General features: G+C 44.9%; 1 long non-coding RNA gene across 4 annotated transcripts in view; it reads right to left on the bottom strand.

Moving 5' to 3' along the window:
* LOC147023989 (uncharacterized) overlaps window positions 1-8653 on the bottom strand; it is a 205912-nt gene extending 197259 nt beyond the window's left edge. For all 4 annotated transcript variants that reach the window (XR_015060501.1, XR_015060500.1, XR_015060498.1 and 1 more), the window contains exon 1: window positions 8482-8653. This is a non-coding gene — a long non-coding RNA (uncharacterized LOC147023989). The remainder of the gene's footprint in view (window positions 1-8481) is intronic.
* Between the last annotated feature and the right edge of the window lie 11 nt (window positions 8654-8664).

Here is an 8664-nt window from a genome sequence, read left to right on the forward strand (position 1 = left end):
TGCATGATAAGTTTGTTGGAACTCCATCGACATGATAAGTTTGTTGGAACTCCAATGACATGAGGAGTTTGTTGGAATTCGATTGAACTACAAATTTGCTGGAACTCCATCAACAGGACAGGTTTGTTAGGGCTCCATCGACAGGAGAAGTTTGTTAGAACTCCATATGCATGATGAGTTTGTTGGAATTCAATCGATATGACGAGTTTGTTGGAACTCCATTGATATGACGAGTTTGTTGGAACTCCATTGATATGATGAGTTTGTTGGAACTCCATTGATATGACGAGTTTGTTGGAACTCCATCGATATGACGAGTTTGTTGGAACTCCATCGATATGACGAGTTTGTTGGAACTCTGACATGACGAGTTTGTTGGAACTCCAACGACACGACGAGTTTGTTGGAACTCCAACGACATGACGAGTTTGTTGGAACTCCAACGACAAGAGAAGTTTGTTGGAACTCCATTAATATGATGAGTTTGTTTGAACTCCATCAACGTGAAGAGTTTGTTGGAACTCCGACGATGTGACGAGCTTGTTGGAACTCCGACGATGTGACGAGCTTGTTGGAACTCCGAAGACGTGACGAGCTTGTTGGAACTCCGACGACGTGACGAGCTTGTTGGAACTCCGACGACGTGACGAGCTTGTTGGAACTCCGACGACGTGACGAGCTTGTTGGAACTCCGATGACGTGACGAGCTTGTTGGAACTCCGACGACGTGACGAGCTTGTTGGAACTCCGACGACGTGACGAGCTTGTTGGAACTCCGACGAAGTGACGAGCTTGTTGGAACTCCGACGACGTGACGAGCTTGTTGGAACTCCGACGACGTGACGAGCTTGTTGGAACTCCGACGACGTGACGAGCTTGTTGGAACTCCGACGACGTGACGAGCTTGTTGGAACTCCGACGACGTGACGAGCTTGTTGGAACTCCGACGACGTGACGAGTTAGTTGGAACTCCATCTGCATGATAAGTTTGTTGGAACTCCATCTGCATGATATGTTTGTTGGAATTTCATCTGCATGATATGTTTGTTGGAACTCCATCTGCATGATAAGTTTGTTGGAAGTCCGACGATGTGACGAGTCTGTTGGAAATCCGACGACGTGACGAGTTTGTTGGAACTCAATCAACAGGAGAAGTTTATTGGAACTCCATCTGCATGATAAGTTTGTTGGAACTCCAATGACATGACGAGTTTGTTGGAACTCGATTTAACTACAAATCTGCTGGAACTCCATCAACAGGACAGGTTTGCTCAGGCTCCATCGAGAGGAGAAATTTGTTGGAACTTCAACAACATGACGAGTTTGTTGGAACTCCAACGACATGACGAGTTTGTTGGAACTCCATCGAAATGACGAGTTTGTTGGAACTCCATCGATATGATGATCATGTTGGAACTCCATTGATATGACGAGTTTGTTTGAACTCCATCGATGTGACGAGTTTGTTTGAACTCCATTGATGTGACGAGCTTGTTGGAACTCCATCGACGTGATGAGCTTGTTGGAACTCCATCGACGTGACGAGCTTGTTGGAACTCCATCGACGTGACGAGCTTGTTGGAACTCCATCGACGTGACGAGCTTGTTGGAACTCCATCGACGTGACGAGCTTGTTGGAACTCCTACGACGTGACGAGCTTGTTGGAACTCCGAAGACGTGACGAGCTTGTTGGAACTCCGAAGACGTGACGAGCTTGTTGGAACTCCGACGACGTGACGAGCTTGTTGGAACTCCGACGACGTGACGAGCTTGTTGGAACTCCGACGACGTGACGAGCTTGTTGGAACTCCGACGACGTGACGAGCTTGTTGGAACTCCGACGACGTGACGAGCTTGTTGGAACTCCGACGGTGTGATGAGCTTGTTGGAACTCCGAAGACGTGACGAGCTTGTTGGAACTCCAATGACGTGACGAGCTTTTGGAACTCCATTGACGTGACAAGTTTGTTGGAACTCCGACGACGTGACGAGCTTGTTGGAACTCCGAAGACGTGACGAGCTTGTTGGAACTCCGACGACGTGACGAGCTTGTTGGAACTCCGACGACGTGACGAGCTTGTTGGAACTCCGAAGACGTGACGAGCTTGTTGGAACTCCGACGACGTGACGAGCTTGTTGGAACTCCGACGACGTGACGAGCTTGTTGGAACTCCGAAGACGTGACGAGCTTGTTGGAACTCCGACGATGTGACGAGTTTGTTGGAACTCCGACAACATGACGAGTTTGTTGAAACTCCGACGACGTGATGAGTTTGTTGGAACTCCGACAATGTGACGAGTCTGTTGGAACTCCGATGACGTGACGAGTTTGTTGGAACTCCATCTGCATGATAAGTTTGTTGGAACTCCATCTGCATGATATGTTTGTTGGAACTCCATCTGCATGATATGTTTGTTGGAACTCCATCTGCATGATATGTTTGTTGGAACTCCATCTGCATGATATGTTTGTTGGAACTCCATCTGCATGATAAGTTTGTTGGAAGTCCGAGGATGTGACGAGTCTGTTGGAAATCCGACGACGTGACGAGTTTGTTGGAACTCAATCGACAGGAGAAGTTTATTGGAACTCCATCTGCATGATAAGTTTGTTGGAACTCCAATGACATGACGAGTTTGTTGGATCTCGATTGAACTACAAATCTGCTGGAACTCCATCAACAGTACAGGTTTGCTCAGGCTCCATCGAGAGGAGAAATTTGTTGGAACTTCAACAACATGATGAGTTTGTTGGAACTCCAACGACATGACGAGTTTGTTGGAACTCCAACGACATGACGAGTTTGTTGGAACTCCATCGAAATGACGAGTTTGTTTGAACTCCATCGATATGATGATCATGTTGGAACTCCATCAATATGACGAGTTTGTTTGAACTGCATTGATGTGACGAGCTTGTTGGAACTCCATCGACGTGACGAGCTTGTTGGAACTCCATCGACGTGACGAGCTTGTTGGAACTCCATCGACGTGACGAGCTTGTTGGAACTCCATCGACGTGACGAGCTTGTTGGAACTCCGACGACGCGACGAGCTTGTTGGAACTCTGACGACGTGACGAGCTTGTTGGAACTCCCACGACGTGACGAGCTTGTTGGAACTCCGACGAAGTGACGAGCTTATTGGAACTCCGACGACGTGATGAGTTTGTTGGAACTCCGACGATGTGACGAGTTTGTTGGAACTCCGACGACGTGACGAGAATGTTGGAACTTTGACGACGTGAAGAGTTTGTTGGAACTCCGACGACGTGATGAGAATGTTGGAACTCTGACGACATGACGAGTTTGTTGGAACTCGATGGAACTACAAATTTGCTGGAACTCCATCAACAGGACAAGTTTGTTCAGGCTCCATCTACAGGAGAAGTTTGTTGGAACTCCATCGATATGATGAGTTTGTTGGAACTCCATCGATATGAAGAGTTTGTTGGAACTCCATCGATATGACGAGTTTGTTGGATCTCCATCGATATGATGAGTTTGTTGGAACTCAATCGATATGACGAGTTTGTTGGAACTCCATCGATATGACGAGTTTTTTGGAACTCCATCGTATGACGAGTTTGTTGGAACTCCATCGATATGACGAGTTTGTTGGAACTCCATCGACATGACGAGTTTGTTGGAATTCCGACGACATGACGAGTTTGTTGGAACTCCGACGACATGACGAGTTTGTTGGAACTCCGACGACATGACGAGTTTGTTGGAACTCCGACGACATGACGAGTTTGTTGGAACTCCGACGACATGACGAGTTTGTTGGAACTCCGACGACATGACGAGTTTGTTGGAACGCCGACGACATGACGAGTTTGTTGGAACTCCGACGACATAACGAGTTTGTTGGAACGACATAACAAAAGAGTTTGTTGGAACTCCGACGACATGACGAGTTTGTTGGAGCTCCGATGACATGACGAGTTTGTTGGAGCTCCGACGACATGACGAGTTTGTTGGAACTCCGACAACATGACGAGTTTGTTGGAACTCCGACGACATGACGAGTTTGTTGGAACTCCGACGACATGACGAGTTTGTTGGAACTCTGACGACATGACAAGTTTGTTGGAACTCCGACGACATGATGAGTTTGTTGGAACTCCATCGAAATGACGAGTTTGTTGGAACTCCATTGAAATGACGAGTTTGTTGGAACTCCATTGAAATGACGAGTTTGTTGGACCTCCATCGATATGACAAGTTTGTTGGAACTCCATCGATATGACGAGTTTGTTGGAACTCCATCGATATGACGAGTTTGTTGGAACTCCATTGATATGACGAGTTTGTTGGAACTCCATCGATATGACGACTATCTTGGAACTCCGACGACATCACAAGTTTGTTGGAACTCCATTGACAGGAGAAGTTTGTTGGAACTCCATCGACAGGAGAAGTTTGTTGGAACTCCAGCGACATGATGAGTTTGTTGGAAGTCCAACTACATGACGAGTTTGTTGGAAGTCCAACGACATGCCGAGTTTGTTGAAAGTCCAACGACATGCCGAGTTTGTTGAAAGTCCAACGACATGACGAGTTTGTTGGAAGTCCAACGACATGACGAGTTTGTTGGAACTCCAATGACATGATGAGTTTGTTGGAACTCCAATTGCATGATGAGTTTGTTGGAACTCCATCGACAGAAGAAGTTTGTTGGAACTCCAACGACATGACGTGTTTGTTGGAACTCCATCGACATGACGAGTTTGTTGGAACTCCATCAAAATGACGAGTCTGTTGGAAGTCCAACGACATGACGAGTTTGTTGGAAGTCCAACAACATGACGAGTTTGTTGGAACTCCAACGACATGACGAGTTAGTTGGAACTCCGACATGATGAGATTGTTGGAACTCCATTGACACGACAAATTTATTGGAACTCCATCAACAGGACAGGTTTGTTGGAATGCCATCAACAGGACAGGTTTGTTGGAACTCCATCAACAGGACAGGTTTGTTGGAACTCCATCAACAGGACAGGTTTGTTGGAACTCCATCAACAGTACAGGTTTGTCGGAACTCCATCAACAGGACAGGTTTGTTGGAACTCCATCAACAGAAGTTTGTTGGAATTTCATCTGTACGATGAGTTTGTTGGAAAGCCATCAACACACGATGACTTTGTTGGAAAGCCATCAACACACGATGACTTTGTTGGAAAGCCATCAACACACGATGACTTTGTTGGAAAGCCATCAACACACGATGACTTTGTTGGCACACCATCGACCCGGTCGAAAACCTTTGTGAGAGGGCACTCAAACTTGACATGAACAGTTGTAAGTGTCCTTTCACTATTTCCAGTCACAGAACATCTCTCTTAAATGGCTCACTCTCTCCGAATGGCACAGAGAATATGTTGACATATTGTACATGAAGTCTGACCTGCTATGAAGGTCTACTTATTACCTTGACCACTCATATAAAACCTTGCCTATTATTTGGAATAACATATAGAACTGCATCAAAGAGACAGTGAAGTGACAAGGAGAGGAGATAAACAATTGGGACACTTCACTGCAGTCGGTACTCAGTGGTACATTGCTTCCTCGCTCCCACTCTGATGTATGGTCTCTTTGTCTAATTTAATGCATTTCATCTATTTACCCTTATTTATTATGTATGTATGGCACAGCATGCCTGCAAGACTGTTGTGTTGTTCCTGTTTAAAAATTTATCCTTCATTATTTTGCTTTCTTCCTGGGATTTTTCTCCATGGGAAAACCACTTATGTTTATTTATTCGTTAATTCATTCACCAAAAATCACTCGAGGAACTTATTTCATCGCACTATTTACGGCTGGCATTCTACCTGCTTGTTTGCACTCGTCTTGCACCAACTGTTATATCTTGCTGAGAGTTTAAGTTCAGAGAGAAAAAAAGCCGCTGCTCAAAAATGGCTGTTGAAGTAAGCTTTCATAAATGCAAGTGAGCAATGTGCACTTCCCTTTTGGGTGGTGCTTTGTAATGAAGGATCTTGCTCTGGATTATTGACTCATTTTGGCTGAAGTTTCATCCCTTCGTAAGAGTGATGGATTCAACTCAGATTAACTCATGATGTAGAATTTTAATAAATTTACTTTCAATATTTTTATATTTTCTTCTATCAGACTTGTCTTTATTTTCCTTATGTAATAATATGATACCTTCCTTTTGTGCCATAAGGCACATAATGAACATAAGGCTTCCAAGGCAGTTTCATTGGCAAGGAGTACAGTCCTGGACAGGTTTCCACTGCAATGCAGGTTACCCTGAATGGTTATTATCCCAGTACACTGGTACTCATTTTGCCAACCTCAGAAGGATGGCAAGCTGAGTCAACCCTACCTGGTGTTAATTCAGCAGCCTGGCAGGGGCTTGAACTCAAGTAACCAAGGATCTTAAGCCAGCCACCTAACCATTAAGCCAACACTAGGCTTCCTTGTATAGTGTACCTTTGTATTCCAATGTCTATCCTTTGAGCATAAGCTTTTAACTTATTGTTAATGTCACATATTCTACTTGATCGTAAGCATTTTCATTTGGACAAAATTGTATTGGATTGTTGTCAATAAGTTTCAATCAAAGACACAGAGAACAGTAGTAGACAGTTGTTTGCTAATATTAGCATTTGTAATTCGACATGGCTATTGCACAAGTAGGATGCCCTTTTGATCATTGTTATGTTGGTGGTAACGAGAGTCCACTTATGCCTGGTGTTGGCTTAATGGTTAGGGTGGTGGGTTTGGGATCCGAGGATCCTGAGTTCAAATCCCACTCGGATGTTGAATTAATAACAGGTGGGGTTGATTCTGCCTGTCATCCTTCCGAAATCGGCAAAAATGAGTACCAGCATGCTGGTATGTTGTGTCGGAGTGGTGACCCGTCCAGGATTGTGTCCACTAGCCAATGAGACTGCTTAGGCAGCACCAACGCTCTGCACAGAGTATGGTCCCAATGGATGGATGGAGAGTCCACTTAGTATGATACAGGAGACCGTGATTTTGATGTGTTTGAAGGACATGGTGTTTTCCCGGTATCAATGGATGATAATGTTGAAATGTGTCCAGAATTATTTTTATGGAATATATAATTCTACGCAGACAGTGTCAGATATCTCAGCTCAAAGTCCAAAAGCTTCAGTCATCAGCACAAGCAATGTCACATAGTCCCAAATTCAAAAGAACTTTGTGACACCAAGGAGTCTGAATATCAGCAACACTGCAGATGTGACAAGCTCTGTCAATGTGGCTTTTTATAATCAGCAACTTAATGTCCCTTGTAATGATTCCAGTAAACTATCCAACCATATACTTGCATACACGTTGGATTATCTTCTGTCCCAGGCCTGATGTTCTGCATGAAACCTTGTGAATTAGAACACCGGGTCATCAATCTCACGTGCTATACCTGTTGCCTGTCTGCATGGTGTAATACAATTCATAGAACAAGTACAAATTGGCTTTGCTGTAAACTTTAGCCAAAGCACACAAGATTTGAAAAAGACCTAACATAGTGGTCTATGAGTAACTGCATGGGAACCCAGAACCCATAGCATGGGTTCAAGTTCTGCTTATAAAGCTGATCCACTCATTATGTGTGATGGATTACATCTAAACAACGCATTGCATTTACAGCTACCGCAAGACTACCTATGTGTACATATTGTTGCAAGTCAGTCACATCCATCGACACAAAGATACCCAAGCGCTTTTGCTTTAATGGAATTTGTTGTGATACAATGCCACTGCATCACAAACTATCTCAAGAGACATGTCATACGTTAGACTCTTATGGTGACGACGATGCGATGAGAAAATCTCAAAATTCAGACAGAATGACCATTTATGAGTTTTCACATCAATTGATGGACAGGCCGGCAGTCAGGATGTGCAATGAAGAGGCAACTCGTACACGCGGGACTTCCCAACTCACCATGCGCTCGGCCAATGTGATGTTTTCTGTGCTCAAAAAGAAACACAAGTTAACTCGCTGCCAGTGAGATACGCACGAGACATAATCGGTGCGCGTTTTGTCAAATTCTGAAGTGAAACGACATACAGGTATCGTAAAGTCTCAAACGAAATTCAAAACGATTTTGCACACATTTTGTACTATGCTCAGTTGTAACTTCTCGCGTCCAAAGTTCTGCATCAGTGGACCCTATATCTCTGTGCAAATGGTGCGTGTCATTATCAGGCAATTAAACAATCGGTCAGCCTCATTCGACAATCGAACCTTTACTTCATAGCGTCTTATATATGTTCAAAAAAAATACACATCTGTCTCTGTATCCCGCAAAAGGAACTGGTCATAGCTGTATTAACGAGTATACGCATGCACACATACACCTGTATCAGGACGGAGGGAGAACAAGACACGAGGAGAGGTAGAGAGGAAATAAGGGAATGAGACAGCCTGTGATGGAGAGAGACAGAAGTGGAGAAAGACAGAAATAGACAGCGAACACGAACCGGAGGCGCCTCCGTGCCCGTCCCACGTTCCGCTCCAGCCACAGGTGAGAGAATGGGCAGGACGAGGGCGGGTCTAGGATGGGCCCGGTGTTCGTCCGACACCGTGGAGGACTGGGAGGCGGGGTCCCTATGGCCCGGAAGCGCGCTGCAATTGGCTGAGTAGTTAGCATAATCCGGAGTCCC

Source organism: Eptatretus burgeri, chromosome 7 (assembly GCF_056783735.1).
Source record: "Eptatretus burgeri isolate ZD-2024b chromosome 7, Ebu_testis_v1, whole genome shotgun sequence".
In the NCBI taxonomy this organism is placed as follows: Eukaryota; Metazoa; Chordata; class Myxini; order Myxiniformes; family Myxinidae; genus Eptatretus; species Eptatretus burgeri.